The 17125-nt window shown below is 40.5% G+C and overlaps 1 long non-coding RNA gene across 2 annotated transcripts in view; it reads right to left on the bottom strand.

Moving 5' to 3' along the window:
• LOC102166036 overlaps positions 1-17125 on the bottom strand; it is a 272191-nt gene that overhangs the window by 63672 nt on the left and 191394 nt on the right. For both annotated transcript variants that reach the window (XR_002337689.1, XR_002337690.1), the window contains exon 3: positions 2410-2498. This is a non-coding gene — a long non-coding RNA (uncharacterized LOC102166036). The remainder of the gene's footprint in view (positions 1-2409; positions 2499-17125) is intronic.

Genomic DNA, 17125 nt, shown 5'->3' with positions numbered 1-17125 from the left:
TTTGAGGGGTGGAGTCCAATCCCTTTCTCTTTGCATCAGGTTTGGTTTTAGAGACTTCCTTCACCAATACAATGTGGTTCAAGTATTGTTCTGGGATTCTTAAGCCTAATTCTTAGGAAGCTTGCAGGTTTTGCCCTGGCCTCATGGCTGTGAGCTGCCATGTAAGACATCTGACCACCCTAAGGCCACTACACTGTGAGGAAGCCCCACTTTGTCCTGGGGAAGGGCCTGAGGGACAAAAGATGGCGAACCAGCCCCAGGTGTTAGAATTATTCTAGCTCAGATCCCAGCCACTGTGGAGCAAGAGTACCCAAATTGCAGATTCATGAGTGAAAGAAATGATTGCTGTTATTCTAAGCTACAAGGTTTGGGGGTGATTTGTTACACAACAAAAGATAACCAGAACACTCCATCAGTTTTTTTCCCCCAAGTTAAAAACACCAGTTTGCGGAGTTACATAAAGTAACATAATAAGTTTATGTTGATTCTGCAGTTCTTAAGTCTATTTTTTACTAAAAAAATTCTGTTAGTGGACAATGTTAATCCAAGAGTAATTTAACAATCGACTGACCAATGGCATATTTGACATTGCGTGTGTATGTATGCTGGAGTTTAAGTTATCTAGGACCTTATCAAATATTTAATTCCTCTCATGAGGAAAAAAAAATGTTACAAATAGCAGCCCTTTATCTCAATGAATTTGTGAAAACCATTCCCTGAAGTCAGACTAACTGATGTAGTGCCCAAGTTCCTCACCTTCTCAGAGCTGTACAAAGCAGAGCTCCAGCCCACAAACAGCTATCTAGTAACCAGAATGATTTATCTCCTAAACTAGCAAGAAAATATCTACTCCAGGCTGCTGCATTTCTAGACAAGCTTGCAAACAATAAAAGTGTTAAGACAAGGTTGATTTCTGCAGCTATCCAGACAAGGTTTGAGGAAAATCTCTTTAGCTTTCTGTTATACTGAACCTGGGAGGATGGCCCTTGTTACAGCATGAGACTTGACTCCAAACCACAGAATACTTTTCTAATCCCTTTCAGATAATACATGACCTTAAAATATTATGCAAACTTTGGGGCATATAATCAGCAGAGGTGAATTCAACAAATATTCTAAAATATACTATGCTCTTTTTCATTTCTTGTGTCTTTTGCCTGCAAAACTTGCTTCACCCTCTTTAGGGTGAGGGGGTATGTATGTGTGTAATCCTACTTATCCTTCAAATGTTCCCTCTCCCATCTTGGCAGAATTAATTTTTCCTTGATGACATTTATTCTTCAATCCATAAAGCCCTTTCTCTAACAAGTAAGCTTATGATTTTTTAAAAAGGCAACAAACCCTATAGAACGCATAGAGAAAGAACATGAGAGAGCCCCTATAACTCTTGGCAACATTCCACCAGGCTAAAATCAGGCTGACGTGATCTGTGTTTCAGGGATTAGAATTCAATAAAAAAAATGAGTCAATTAAAACACCCAACCAGAATGTTGTCTGCAGATAAAGTGCTTTGCACTGGAGGTGCAACATAACCTGAATTACTAAATTCAAAGGGCTTAGTGGTGATTTGCATCTCAATCTCTTTTCATGTTATTTTCTTGGCAAAAGTTAACAAGGAGCCATTCAGCCTAGAAAAAAAAAATAGTTCCTCTGTTTATCTCAGCAACAATCCGACAAGCTCAGTGAATTTTATGTTTTCCTAACTCAATGGCTTTTGTCTGATCTGGAGAGGCCAGTGTCTGTTGTCCCAAATGGGTCCATCTGAACATCAAACTCACCAAATGTATTGGTTTTTACATTCACTCAGTAACAATTCAACTCTAGAGGTCATACAGTCACTAAATTGGCATTTTGTGGCACAATCCCCCAAACGCTTGAGCAACATGTGGAGAAAACCATGATGGAACGCTCTCCATTCTACCACCAAACCTAAACAAGCCACACTTTCACCACTTGTTACTTAAGAACATGTCTAACTATGCAAAACACTCCGAGTCAAAGGCTATAGAGTCTCTGAATGCTAGCAGGTTCCTTGTGACTGAACCCCACCGCCTACCATTCCCTCTTCATGAGGAACCCAGGGAGGATCAGACTGGACCACCCTTTATTCTGCCACAAAACCAGCAGTAATAACATTTTGACACTCGTTTTCAAATTGACTGCGCTTAACATGCCAATGGAGAATTATAACGAAGTCTACAGGAAATATGTGCTGTAACTAATGCCCAAAGCAACAGAACGACTCAGTGCTTGATACTACAAATACCCAGATGAAGGAGAGGAAAAACTTACCGTTCTCCCTCACTGACCATATTCTGGTCTTCCTTCAGAAAGTGTGTAAGTTTCTGGCACTAGGCAAACAAGAACATGGTTCTCTTTTAGAAGACAATAAATGTGACATCAACTTACTTATCAGTTGGCAATAGAGGGCCTGTAAACTTCTCTTCATGGTATCATCTGGTCCTGCTTGTCCTCCAGTTTATTATTCATGATTCTGTCTAGGAAATTGGGAGAAGAAAATTGTTACATCTGGGAAACATAATTCAAGTCAATAATCAGACTGAACTCCACTTAACGTGATCCTGGTTGTAAAGCCTAAAGTATCTGATTTGAAAAGAAAAAAATCTTGGGGTCACTATACCACTACAGCCTATGTTATAAAACCACCAATTAATCAATTAGATTCTGAAACCATATATACCATGCATATGGGCAACTAGAGAGTAAGAATCCAGCTTGGAACTTTTGAGGACTTCCACTTCGTCTCCCCTGAATCTCTAGTCTTACAACAGGAGAAACAAGAAATTTCTAATCTCATTGCTGCTGTGGTGCTCAAGCAAATAAACAGAACACTCCAAAAAGCTTCACCACACTTGAAACTGTACTTTATTAAATAACTTTTCTATGACTTCCTGATTACAAAAGATACCTTGAATTTAAAATATTCATATACAGCAGAAATTGGCACAACATTGTAAATTAATTATAGTTTAATTTAAAATATTAAGTATTATCTCAAGAAAAGAAATTTGGAGAACATAGCTAAACAAAATAGAGATAAGAATGTACAAGAAACTACAAATTACATATCTTTCCAGCCTTCTGAATACACACTTTAATCAGTCTGTTTTGCTTTATATGTTATACATTCTAACTTTTCTCCCTAGCAGCAGAAACATCTTTCTGTGTGTTACTATACTACTTTATTTGAAATGGCACACAGTATTTTTTCAAGATAAATTCCTACAAATGGAATTACAAGGACACAATATTAGGCTTTTGAAATATACTGCCTTTACCAGTACAATATTGAGACTCTCCGTTAGACTATAACCTACCCAATGATGGAAATTTGTAATTTCTTTCCACCTTTGCCAGATAAATAGGTACGTATTTCATCTCATCACTTTAATTTGCATTTATAGGTTTATAAGTCATTTGTCTTTTTAAAATTTAAATTCACAATTGACAAAGATTCTTTATTCACACTCCTGAAACTTCTCTTAGGCCTGTCTGTGTACTTCCTTGTAAAACCCAGTTTTAGTGAGAACCTCGAGTCAGTTTAAGAGCATCCCAACCCCCCATATGTAATCATCGTCAATATCTGATCAGATTCATCATCTCCTATCATGCCCTAGCTTGGCCTGTCTTCAGTAACAACCTTGTTAGGTCAGTTGAGCTAAACCCCTTACCACTGATGCTTCCTCTTAGTAAATTTCCATCCATGGACCCCCATCCTGTTCCTTGGCTACAAATTCCCACTGCTCCATGCTGTATTCAGAGTGGAGCCCACTCTCTCTCCCCCATTATAAAATCCCATCACAGTGATTCCTGCACTATCCAGATGGTCCTGAAAAAAGTATGCCTTGCCATCCTAAATGGTGTCATTGAACATCTTTAAAAGATATTCTTTAATCATTCTCTACTGGCATGCTAGATTTTATTCCTATGATGCCCCAAGTGGAACTGATTTATCTGTAAAATCTCTTGAGATATAATTAATGTATCATAAAATTAAGCCTTTAAAATATGCAATTCAGTGGTTATTACCATATCCAAAAGTTGTGCAACCATCACCAGTACCTTATTCCAGAACATTTTCATCATGCTTAAAAAGAAATTCCCACTATTATTAGCAGTTATTTCCCATTGTCCCCTCTCCCAGTCCCTGGCAGCCACTAATCTACTATGGGTTTGCCTATTCTGTGCATTTTACAGAGACTGAATCATGTAATATATGGCCTTTTGCGCCTGGCTCTTACACTTAGCATTGTGTTTTTAAGGTTCGTCCATGTTAAAAAGCATGCTATTTCTTTCCTTACTTGTTTTTTGTAAGAATGATATACACATACATATACATTACAATGGTTAGAAAAGCCTTCTTTACTTAACTCAAGATTATGTAAATAGTTGGCTGTTATTTTTCTTCTGGTATATTTTTTTTTCCTTTAGATCTGTTTCTGGGCTTTGTGCTATGTTTTACTTCTCTGTTTGCTCATTCTTCCATTAAACAATATAGGTTGCTTAAATTAAAATCTTGATAGAATTAGTTATCCATTATCACTCTTCTCTTTAAGATTTACTTTGTTTTTTGAGTTTGTTTTTTCCCCCAAACTTAACTTATAACTTTACTAAATTTCAGAAACAACATCATTGGGATTATAGATGGAATTATCTTTATTAATTTGGGAGAGACTAATCTCTTCAAAATCCAAGTGTGGTTGAGGGAAAAATAATATTTTAAAGATTGTTTCTCTAGAAATTAGAAGAATTCCCTTCAGAGGCAGAGAAGTGCTCTTGTTTGGGGGAGAAGGGGAAGAGAGGGTTGGGGGCAGAATGGGGAATGAGGGTGCAACAGCTGAATGATATGTTTGGTTAGGCAAATTAACATGCTCCTCCTCCCACCCCGAGTGTGATCTAGCTGAGTAACTGCTCTCCATTATAAAATAAGAGGAGGTTTGAGTTCCCAAAAGTTAGGAAAAAGGTGTTGAGTGGCCCGGAAATCAGAGAGGCTGAGGAGATGATAAATAAGAGATGCTGAGGAGATGATAAATAAGAGATGCTGAGAGAGAAGAGAGGCAATTCCAAAAGACAGCAGCAGGTGGGACCCAAGAATAAAGGATAAAGTAAGAAATTCCCCACAAAATTTAAGATGTGTAATATTTAATTTGTTTGTTTGTTTTGCTTTTTGGGGCTGCACCACAGGCATATGGAGGTTTCCAGGCTAGGGGTCAAATCAGAACTACAGCTGCTGGCCTGCACCACAGCCACAGCAACATGGGATCTGAGCTGCGTCTGCAACCTACACCATAGCTCACGGCAACACCAGATCCTTAACCCACTGAGCGAGGCCAGGGATCGAACCTGCAACCTCATGGTTCCTAGTTGAATTCGTTTCTGCTGTGCCACAATGGGAACTCCCTAATATTTAATTTTTATTGCTTTTTTTTTTTTTGTCTTTTTCTCTTTTGTTGTTGTTGTTGCTATTTCTTGGGCCGCTCCCGCGGCATATGGAGGTTCCCAGGCTAGGGGTTGAATCGGAGCTGTAGCCACCGGCCTACGCCAGAGCCACAGCAACGCGGGATCTGAGCCGCATCTGCAACCTACACCACAGCTCACGGCAACGCCGGATCGTTAACCCACTGAGCAAGGGCAGGGACCGAACCCGCAACCTCATGGTTCCTAGTCGGATTCGTTCACCACTGCGCCACGACAGGAACTCCTTTATTGCTTCTTATTTTATGCTGTTTGTACACACATGTGTCTTCCTTCTCTTCCACAATACTTATCTGCCACTAGGACCCTCAAAACCCTCAGCAAAAATCTTACACAAAAGAGCCATGTATTAGTGGTGCTCATCTGGGCAATGAAAAGAAGAGACTATGTCCCAAGATAAGGATGACCAGGAACAAAGGTAGGAGTCACAGGGGCCATGAGCATCTACAGATGCTTACGGTAGGCATCTACAGAGTGCTCAGGATGCAGTAAGATGTTGGTGGGCATCCACGGAGTGCTCAGGATGCCATAAGCATGCCACAAATGTGCTGAGAATAAACAAACAGGTGAATAAACAAATGAATAATCAAGTAACAGGAGAGCTGAGAAACAGCTGTAGTTGATGTTGATCAAGGGGAACACAAACCCCTCAATCATCTCTGGAAATGCTTAGAGATTTCTGAGAAACTGTTAGACTTGCCATAATATATGTAATAGAGCCATGTCATTCACATATCAAAAAAACAACTAAGCACATAAATCTGGGACATTTGAGATTATTTGGGTTACACAGGGCTATTCTAGCTTCAAGCACCATATGGCCTAGTATTTATTCGAAATTAAATTTTATTTAGATCTTTCTGTGGAGTTCTGTAATGTTTTCCCTTCATTTAAGTTCTATAGTCTTGTTGAGTTAATCCCTAGGCATTTTATACATATATACACATATATCTTTTTGCCACAGTGATGGAATTTCTATTTCCATCACATTTCCTAATTGCTTCTATACGGAAATGACTGAGTTTTGTATATTCATTTTATGACCTAACTAAACTCACTTAGAGCTCTAATGATGGTTTCTCAGCTAAGTCTCTTGGGTCAATTGCGCTGCTCTGGCTAGATGGAGAGGCACGATGAGATTCCATCAAAAGGCTCTTTTTAATCACATAGTCAGAAACATTAATTGTATCTGGTCCCTCAGGGAACAATTTGGGAGCTCCGAGGATGACAAGTAATTTCTGGGATGAAATCCTAAGGAAATATAGGGTTTTATAGCCAAAAGGCTGAAGGGAAGAAAAATGACAGAGAAGAATGATGAAAACATTTGACTAAACCTGCATAGACACTGGCACAGGTGGGGACCTTGCTGATTATTAGCTTGGGGAAATGAAGGGGTGCAAAGAACCCAGACCACTCCTTAACAAGAGCAAGCCTCTTAGAACACTGCCTCTTCCTTAGCCTCAAATGGAATGGTTGTATCAGTTCTATTGACTCAGGAGGGAAATCTCTCTTTCAGAGATCCTTAAAATGTTCTAATTAGAAATGTCCACGCAGGAGTTCCTGTCATGGCACAGCAGAAATGAATCTGACTAGGAACCATGAGGTTGTGGGTTCGATCCCTGGCCTCACTCAGTGAGTTAAGGTTCTGGTGTTGCTGTGAGTTGTGGTGTAGATCACAGATGCGGCTTGGATCCTGTGTTGCTGTGGTTGTGGTGTAGGCCAGCAGCAGCTCTAGCTCCGATTAGACCCCTAGCCTGGGAACCTCCATATGCTGTGGATGTGGCCCCAAAAAGCAAAAAAGAAAAAGAAAAAAAAAGAAATGCCCATGCAGCAGGGAAGAAGTAAAAAGAGCCAAATGAAAAGCTCTGATATTTGATATGTAAATTAACTTGAATGACAAGTTCATAGAGAAGAAATAAGGAAGAATAGCCAGGAAAATTGGGAAAACAAAACCAAAAATACCCAAACAGGGAGTCCCCATTGTTGCACAGCAGAAACAAATCTGATTAGTATCCTCGAGGATGCAGGTTCCATCTTTGGCCTCATTCAGTGGGTATGAGGATCCGGTGTTGCCATGAGCTGTGGTGTAGGCTGGCAGCTGTAGCTCTAATTTGACCCCTAGCCTGAGAACTTCCACATGCTGTGGGTGTGGCCCTAAAAAGCAAAAAAAAAAGAAAAAGAAAAAAGAAAAAAAGAGATGGAGTCAGGGGAGAGAGGGACTGCTAGGGCCTACCAGACATTAGAACACCCTCAAAAGCCTCTGTAATTAGAACAATTTGAAAATGATATTTGAATATACAAAATTATACATGGAAATTCAGGATATCATAAAGGTAGAATTATTAAATCAGCTGGCAAAAAGATCAGCTTTTAAATAAACATCTTGACTTTGGAATGGATAAGCAATTAGATCCTGCTGTATAGCACTGGGAACTATATCTAGTCACTTATGATAGAGCATGATTATGTGAGAAAAAGAAGGTATATATGTATGTGTGACTGGGTCACCTTGCTGTACAGTAGAAAACTGACAAACACTGTAAACCAGCTATGATGGAAAAAAATAAAAATCATTTGAAGAAATACATAAATAAACAAGCAAGGAGTTCTTGTCATGGCTTAGTGGTTAACGAATCTGACTAGGAACCATGAGGTTGCAGGTTTGATCCCTGGCCTCGCTGAGCGGGTTAAGGATCTGGCGTCGTGAGCTATGGTGTAGGTTGCAGATGCGGCTAGGGTCTTGTGTTACTGTGGCTCTGGTGTAGGCTGGCGGCTACAGCCCCTATTAGACCACTAGCCTGGGAACCTCCATATGCCTCAGGAGTGGCCCTAGAAAAGGCAAAAACACAGAAATAAATAAATAAATAGGCAAACATATTGAGATAATGGCAGAGTAATATGGAGAAAGATAAAATTGTACTCATTCCTGATACCACACACCAGCATAAATTCCAAAGGAGGCAGACATGTGAATGTAAAAAAGTAAAGTATACAAATACTTGAAGAAAGTATGGGTAATTCTTTTATTACTTGTGGGTAAAAAAGCTTTGCTAACTCTCAAAGTTTGAAGCAATAAGGAAAAAGATAAACTTTATTACATAAAAAGTACACAGTAAAAACTACAATTAAGTGAAAATACAAATGAAAAACTAGAAAAAAACATTCAACTTATGCCAAGTAAAGAATTACCATCCCTCAATTTTACTTATAACTCAAAAATCAATATTCATGGTGCTTTTGCAGTTATTTGCATATATGCACAGAGTGGCAAAAATTTGAGTCACCCAACACACATATTCCCAGCTGAGGTCAAGCAAGGCATGCTCTATCTTCTGTTTTAGGTCTCATGCTATGAACAGCATCCTTTCTATAGGCAATTTAGAACCATGTTTTTTAGCATTTTTGTGCTTCTCATTGCTGTCTATATCTGTTTGAAATGGCCCCAAGCATAGTGCTGAAGGACTGTCTAGTATTGCTAAGTGCAAAAAGGCCTTAAAAGAAAATGCATGTCTTAGCTAAGTTTTGCTCAGGCATTACTTATAGTGTAACTGGCCATGAGTTCAAAGTTAATGAATGAACAATGTACATGACACATGGTCTTTAAACAGAAGCACATATAAAACAAGACTATATTAATCAGTTGACGAAAAAAATGTGACCCGAGCTCCTAGGAACCTAACCATGTATTTCCCTTAGGAGCAATGGTTCAGTATTCATTCATTCAGTATTCACAGCAACTTTACAGACCATAACTACTACGAGTAATAAGAATCAGCGGTATTTGAGTTCAGCTTTAAAATATTTTGTAAGGAATGGAGCTTGAACAAAACAACAGTTGCTTTCCATCTCTTTAGGACAAAAGAAGATCTGATTTAGCTGATGGCCAACATACCATAAGAGAGTGACCTCTGCGAAAATGAGGAGGCGAAGAATAGGAGAGTTGATATATCAACTGGCATCATAGGCCTGCAAGGAGGTCTGGAAAGAAGCATACTCTTCCACTTTATAGGTAGAGACACAGATACCAAGAAATCACAATCTTTATTCAAGATCAAACCTACTAGCTGTGAGACCTAGAGCTGGAAATCCTTGAATTTCTTGTAAGGGGTGAAAATATCCTTGATATGCTTGCTGCAAAGACTGAGACGATGCATGCAAAGCACTCACAGTACTTGGCACATAGTAAGTGCTCAGTGCAAGTTAGCAACTATCACCCAATAGCAGAAGCAAGAGAAGGACACATAAGGCCAGAGCTCACCAACTATCTCTTAGGTTTGCTTCTCCTAAGCACTTCTAATGAACCGAAGGCTTTCCGGCTACTCCCCAAATAGCTCATTTTGTTGAATCCAGTGTCTTAATTAAATTGAATGTAGAAAGTACTTATAGGGGTTTTATTTATAATGTATACCTTTGTCTTCCATAAAAAGGATCTGAGACAATTACTACTAGGTGCAATTTGTACAAGAGAACTATTAACATATCAAAGCACATTAAAGACATCAGAAAGAGAGATCCAGAGTTACATGGAGAAAGGGGGTATTCACTTTACATAAGATGCAATGAGATCATTTATTTCCCGTGGAGCCTCCTGAAAATAAAGGCAAAAAGGACAGCCAGTACCATTTTCATAAATAGAAGTACATTCTCTATTTTGTTCAGAAATACAAACTTTCTGCCATTAACTTCCAAGAAAAGACCACTAGACAAATCTGATAAGCATGAGCATTCTGAATAGCAGTTTCATAGAATTCGAACAGAATATTCTTGCCATGGCTGCTCCTTACCAAACCACTATAAAAGCTAATGTCTGTATTAAGTAGTAATTCAGAAAGCATTTCAATGAGCAGCAGGAGCACCACGCTATGGGGAAAAAGTCATGCAGGCCTGCCCCTGAGCAGCTTTGCTAAATGATCTTGGGCAAGTTACATAACTTCTCTGAGTCTCAGATTTTTTATAAATGGGGCTTATACCTAAAGCAGCTGACTGCTGACAGAATAAATTAAATAAAGCACTTACTGTGTATCTTGTATGGGTCTCTCCCTTTTTCCTAAGCCAACAGTGTACAGACACACTGCTTCCAGTTGTGTGGGGATAGAAAGAACTAGGAAAACAGGAGGAACTGATGTTCATTCAGCAAGTTAGTCCAGGGCCTGAGCTGTTGGACTAGCTCAGAAAGGCAGCTCTTTAGGCTTCTCAGGGTTACTTACACTGAATCACAAATGGTGCACAAATGGATGTATGTGCCCCTAGGGCTGGGTTTGAGTCATAATAGTGTTTTAAGCCAAATTCTTTTTTTTTAATTTTTGCGTTTGTTTTTTAGGGCTGCATCTGCAGCATACGGTCCCCAGGCTAGGGGTCGAATTAGAGCTGCAGCTGTGGGCCTACACCACAGCCACATCAATGTGGGACCTGAGCTGCATCTGTGACCTACATCACAGCTCACGGCAAAACTAGATCCTTAACCCTCTGAGAAAGACCAGGGATCGAATCTGCATCCTCATGGATACTAGTCAGGTTTGTTACCCCAGAGCTATGATGGGAATTCCAGTCAAATTCTTTTGATGTAGACACTTTGCATATTAAGCACAGGGATATCCTTTACTTTCAAAAAGAACAGATATTCTCTCTCATTTTTCTTAAAACTTGTAGCCCTTCTAGTCTTTCTTCCAATTTTCTCACTTTTGTGCAAGAAGAATTCACTCCTCTGAATCTATGATCAACAGTGTGAGCATGATTATAGTGACTATTGCTTTGTCTCAATTTTGGGAGTTTAGTTTATGTATGGAGTAGTGGGAACTATGGTGAACTAGAAAGCAGGAGAAAACAGCAGTTTTGTGTCCAGCTAATTGTCAGCAGGAAAACAGGTCTTTGTTGCTTTTATTTTTTTTCTTTTTTTTAAGGCTGCACTCACAGCATATGGAGGTTCCCAGGCTAGGGGTTGAATCAAGAGCTGTAAGCACTAGCCTATGCCACAGCCACGGCAACTCAGATCCAGCCATGTCTGTGACGTACACCACAGCTCACAGCAACGCTGGATCCTTAACCCACCAAGCAAGGCCAGGGATCAAACCTGTGTCCTCATGGATACCAGTCAGATTTGTTTCTGCTGAACCAAGATGGGAACTCCCTGGTTTTTTTTTGGCTTAAAGAAACTGAAAATACCCTCAAAAATTTTTCCCTAAATGTTCAAGAGGCCAGACACTTCAGAGGAATCTCCCTATCTTAAAATACTAGCAATTAATTAATATGGACCAAGATTACATGCCAAAAGAAACAGGGCTGTGGTGGCTGCTGACTTATAAAGGCTCTCCTGCCACAGCGCCTGCAGGAGCCAGCACTTTTATAGCTGAGGAGCAGAGTGGGAGCAGGTCAGGGAGAAGGGCACTGATGGAGGCCTGCAGCTCTGCCTTCCAGCTCAGCTCCAGCCCACCAGTTCTCCAGGAGCTCTGGGTTCAGTAAATCTTAAAGGATAAAAAAATATCTTTAGCAGAGCTCTTTCCTCTTCTCTCTTCCTTCTCTGAAGAAGAAAATATTGAAGGTCATCAGATCCACTGAGATGCTGAATTCCAAACAAAAGGGCAAAAATTATTCATCTCCTGCAAAGGAAAGGCCTTCTGAAGGGGCTCAATCAATGATGTGGATTCTGCTTGGAGGACCGAGAGGTAACTGCCTAAATGTTCCTCAGACCAGCTGGACTTTATTCGTGTCTGCTGAGGAAGGGTGTTCTGCTGTCCACAGACACTGAGGTCAGCAACAGGGTAAAAATAGGACCAGAAACTCGGGGCCTATGAGAATGACACAGACCTCCTCCTTCCGGCATTAAAGTGTATTAAGACCATTTATCTCATTTGAGGGGACAGAAGGTGCTTGTGTGAGGTGAAGAATACATATCACACTTCCCTTTTTATGATTTTGGTATTAAAGACTGAACATTGAGGTCAAGGAATTAAATGATATTGTAGCAATGCCAAATACTAAAGGAGCATTTTCTATCATTTTGACTGCACTGCTATGAAAAAGACTATTTCTTGTCCACAGCAAACTCACACATTTTTCTTTTTTCTTTTGCAGTGCCTGAGAAACATCCTCAGAAATTGAATTTGGGGATCTAAAAAACATGTGTATTTCCTTTGGACAGCAGGCATTTGTTCTGAAAGACGTGCCAAGTTTTTACAATGGAAAGGGAGGCAAGGCCTTAGAAAATAGGCAAAACTCTTATCAGAATGTTTTACATGTGGAAATAGCACTTAAACCCATGATGCAAGCTTTGAACAGGCAACACATTTTAGTATGTGAAATTATTCACAAATTCATAGTAATACCTAAATTTTAATTTTAACTCATTGACTGAAAAAAAAATCCTCAGCCTAAAAGTTGAGGATTATGTTTTATTTGGGAGATTTTCTGAGAACTTCAAGCCCAGGAAGCAGCCTCTCAGATAGCTGTGAGGGACTGCTCCAAAAAGGCAAGGGGGGAGCCAAGATATATAAGCATTTTTACAATAAAGGCAGTCAGAACATCAAAAGATTACTGTTAATTAAGCTCAGGCCACAGGGAAGCCATGGTATTCCCAGCATTCCTGATGATTCTCAATTTTATGTCCCGCTCCAGGAAGCATGAATAAAGTAAAACATTTGACCTCACCTGTGAGGGCCAGAAATACTGAATAGCTCATTAACTGTGTTGATAATTCTTCCTGGCTTTGATGACTGGAAGAGCTAGACAAACTATCCAGAAGAGCCAGGATTGGTGTTCCCCAAGCTAGCTGCTGATCAGAATCTATTTTATTTTATTATTTTATTTTATTTTATTTTATTTTATTTTATTTATTTTATTTTATTTAATTTTTTGTCTTTTTGCCATTTCTTGGGCTGCTCCCGCGGCATATGGAGTTTCCCAGGCTAGGGGTCTAACGGAGCCACAGCAATGCGGGATCTGAGCTGAGTCTGTGACCTACACCACAGCTCACGGCAACGCTGGATCGTTAACCCACTGAGCAAGGGCAGGGATCGAACCAGCAATCTCATGGTTCCTAGTCGGATTCGTTAACCACGGCACCACGATGGGAACTCCTCAGAATCTATTTTAAAAATAAATTCCCAGGTTTTTTTCCCTCAGGAATTTTAATTCCAGGTTCTTATATGGGTCAATTTTTGAAGGCTCTCAAGTTGGCTCTCATGATAAGCCGGGCATGGAAACCAAGAACTGAATCTAGTGGTTCTAACCCTTACCACACATCAGAACCCTGGAGGAATGTACTAGACCTATCAAATCAGACTTTCCGAGGGACTGAGGGAGGCCTTCAGGGATTGTAATGTGCAGGTGGTGGAGAACAAGGTGTCCTTGCCCCCGCCTAAAAGAGCACTGGAGCCACTGAGGCCAGTCCCCCTTGTTCTTACTCCTGAAACTGGCAGTTTTCTCAGAGGTGGAGGAAGTGGAATAATAAATGAAACCACATTTGCAAGTTATATTCAGAAGAGAAAATGAATGATTCACTGTTTCTTAAATATTTAGATCCACAGCCTCTCATGCAATTCAAGTTTTAAGCAACATGAACTCTGTGATCTTTTACTCACGCTCTCTTTGATAAACTTATGTGTCACTGCTACTTGCTTCTTAGAAATGTCCAAGATTAAGAGATAAGGGCTGAAAGGGTGAGAGACTGAGGCTCAGTGAAGAGGGTGTGGAAGTTGCATGCGGACTAAGAGCCTGGCACACAGGTGAAACCACCCAAGTCACCTGTGCCCAAGGTGGAGTGATATTCCTTTTCCTGAACACTGCATCATAGAGGAAACAGAATAAGGAGCTGAGACTGCAAATTTTGAGTGGGGACAGGGGGAAGATGCCACACTGAAGGGTACCCTTCCCTGCAGGGGACCACAGCCAACTGCACAGAGAGAAGCAGGGCAGGAGGATATAGTACAAGCAGCAGTGAGCTTGGAGAGTCATGCTTTGCAAAATATTGAGTGCCACCATGTAATATGCACTATGTCAGTAGCAGGGGCTAGGGCTGCAAAGAAAAGCCAATGAGACACCATCCCTGTCCCCATGGAGCTTGCAGTTTAGTGGGTGGGTGGGCAGGGAGATAAGCATATCAAAAATCACTCTTCAGCCAGACTTAGCCCTACCAGCTGTATCCAACAAATTGTTACATTATACTATAGCAAATCATAACAAATTAGAAAATGTGTTATCTTTCTTGTCTCAACATCCCTATCTGTAAAACAGGTATCACACCTGTACTGCAGGGTTGAGAATGAAACAATTTCCCCATCCTTTCAGAAGTAGGAAAAATGATGTCTTCTGGAGAGTACAGACAAGATTTTTGAAGGAGATGGAACCTCATTAACTTTCAAGGTTGAGAAGGATTTTGACTGGTATAGGTAGAAAAGTGCAATGGTGCTGAGTGAGGACAGGAGTTTGGATGAGTGTATTAAACAACAGAAGACCCACTACTACCACTGGATGCTTTAAAATTCCTAAACTATGCAGTTTTGAATATAATATGACTGGCTCTCCAGCTTTTTAAACAGAGTTGGGTCAAAAATTTCATCTTCTAGGGATGGGAGGGAAATATGGAGGAGAGAACAAGTCTGAAGGGAAGCAGTGGGCCCTGGTTGGAAAGCAGAGATCCAGAAGGTGAGCCCCCAAGGCTCAATCTTCCCAGATCTGAACAGCAAAATAAATGCGTACTAACCATGTGATAGCTGGAATGTCACTGTTTTGGAAGTCCCAGATAGCCACAGGACCCAGCATCATCCCCAGAGTGTTTACTCAGCATTGATGACCACCCACCAGCTGGTACAGACCCAAATTTCTACTTGGATAGAACTGGATAGTGCAGCTGGATTCTCAGATCTCTAGGCTCGCTATGTAGCTATGGAGCACATAGTTTATGAAATGGGGCTCTCAAAATGTGGTCCTCAGACTACCAGCAGCACCCAGGAAGTTACTGGGAATGCAAATTATCAGGCTCTACCCTAGACCCACTGAATCAGAAACTCAGGGGATGGAGCTCAGCAATTTGTGCTTCAACAAGCGCCAGGAAGCAAACTGAAGTCTGAGCAGCCCTGCTTTGCACAGGGGAATTTCTGGACCCCTTTATTATACTCTGGCAGGGTTTCACTCTGCAACCATTGCCTTGGACAAATCATTTCCATCGTCAAAGAACCAATAAACGGGGAAAGAGGGAGTTAGAGCCCAAAGTCTCATTTCCAAGGTCCCTTTCAACTGTAACAGACTATAATTCATCAGCTCACCAGTGGAGAAAACATTTACAGTTCATTAGTTCAACCAGCTTGTTGGTGTTGGCATTTGTGGCTCTTGTTGAGGGCATTAGCATGGTGTCTGAATTCTAATGGCTAATTTAGACATACCACCCATTTCTATTATTCAATATTTTAAGCTGGTATTATTAATGGTCTATAAGTAACCCTTGTATGGGAAGTGTACTGAAACATGGGCTTCGTGGTAGGAAAACCAATGAAATGATTGCAATGTATTTGTCTCTGCTGTGGTTATATACAATTAGTAAGAACTAGCCCTTGCACTGAATTAAAATTCTAAACACAGGCAGCCAGGACTGATTTAAATGATTAAATCCTAGAACAACTACTTTCAAATAAACCTCTCATCAAAAAACTTAACAATGGCAGCTAGTACTTAAAGGTAAATTAAATGTGTAAGCCACTTGGGCCTTGAAAATCAGTCCAAATTAGAAGTCTAAAATTCAGAGGTCTAAGAGTTGAAGAAAACCGAGCTACACCTTAAAGAAGTCAGTCTGGGGATGAGCCAGCTTTTAAAATAACAAATAGCCATCTGTTTTCTAGGTCTGTCCTTCCTCAAGCTATTGCTATACACTAGCATTTGGATGTAGGCTTTGTAAATTAAAATGTAAGTTCTGGGAAGGCAGAAATTCTGTATGGTCTACTGTTGTATCCTCAGTGCTTAGAATACAGTCAGACACACAGTAGGATATCAGCATACTGCAAGCACCAATGACCCAACAAAACTGATACACTGTACACAAAATTGTCGCGCCATTAAACAGAATTTTCTGTGGTAACAGAGATGTTCTATATGTTGTACTGCCCAATACAGTGGTCACTAGCAACAGGTGGCTCTTGAGCACTTAAAATGTGACTAGAGTAGCTGGGGACATGAATTTTAAATTTAAATGGCTACTGTTTTGGACAGCACAGTTATAGTGACTGTGGAAAATGCATGGGGAAAAAACAACAAAAGAAAAATCATGAGTGTGGTGCAGAAAACTTATCATCTATGATTTCTGACAGTGGGAAGTGGTTCAGGGGAGGGCAGGCTGGGCAGGCAATGCTTCCTGGACTCTGGATTCTTCCCACTTTCCCTTCAACCCGCTGAAGGCTGTGGCAGCAGCCATTGAGGCAGAAAAGACTGGGTGTCAGATTTAAAGAGGAGAGAGAGTCTATACTCGTTCCCCACCAGAGACAAGGTGGTGCTGAACCAATGGACCCAAAAGCTGGCAGAAGAGTAACTACTGGAAGTCAAAAGACAGCAAGCGTCTGCAGAAGCAAAGGCAGTACTGAGTCCGGGCGCCTCTATCAGCTCGGCTTGCTTTACAGTTCACCTGCTCTTCATTCAATTATTTTCA

The sequence above is a fragment of the Sus scrofa genome, chromosome 13 (genome assembly GCF_000003025.6).
Source record: "Sus scrofa isolate TJ Tabasco breed Duroc chromosome 13, Sscrofa11.1, whole genome shotgun sequence".
Classification (NCBI taxonomy): Eukaryota; Metazoa; Chordata; class Mammalia; order Artiodactyla; family Suidae; genus Sus; species Sus scrofa.
This window is presented reverse-complemented; position numbering and strand designations above follow the sequence as displayed.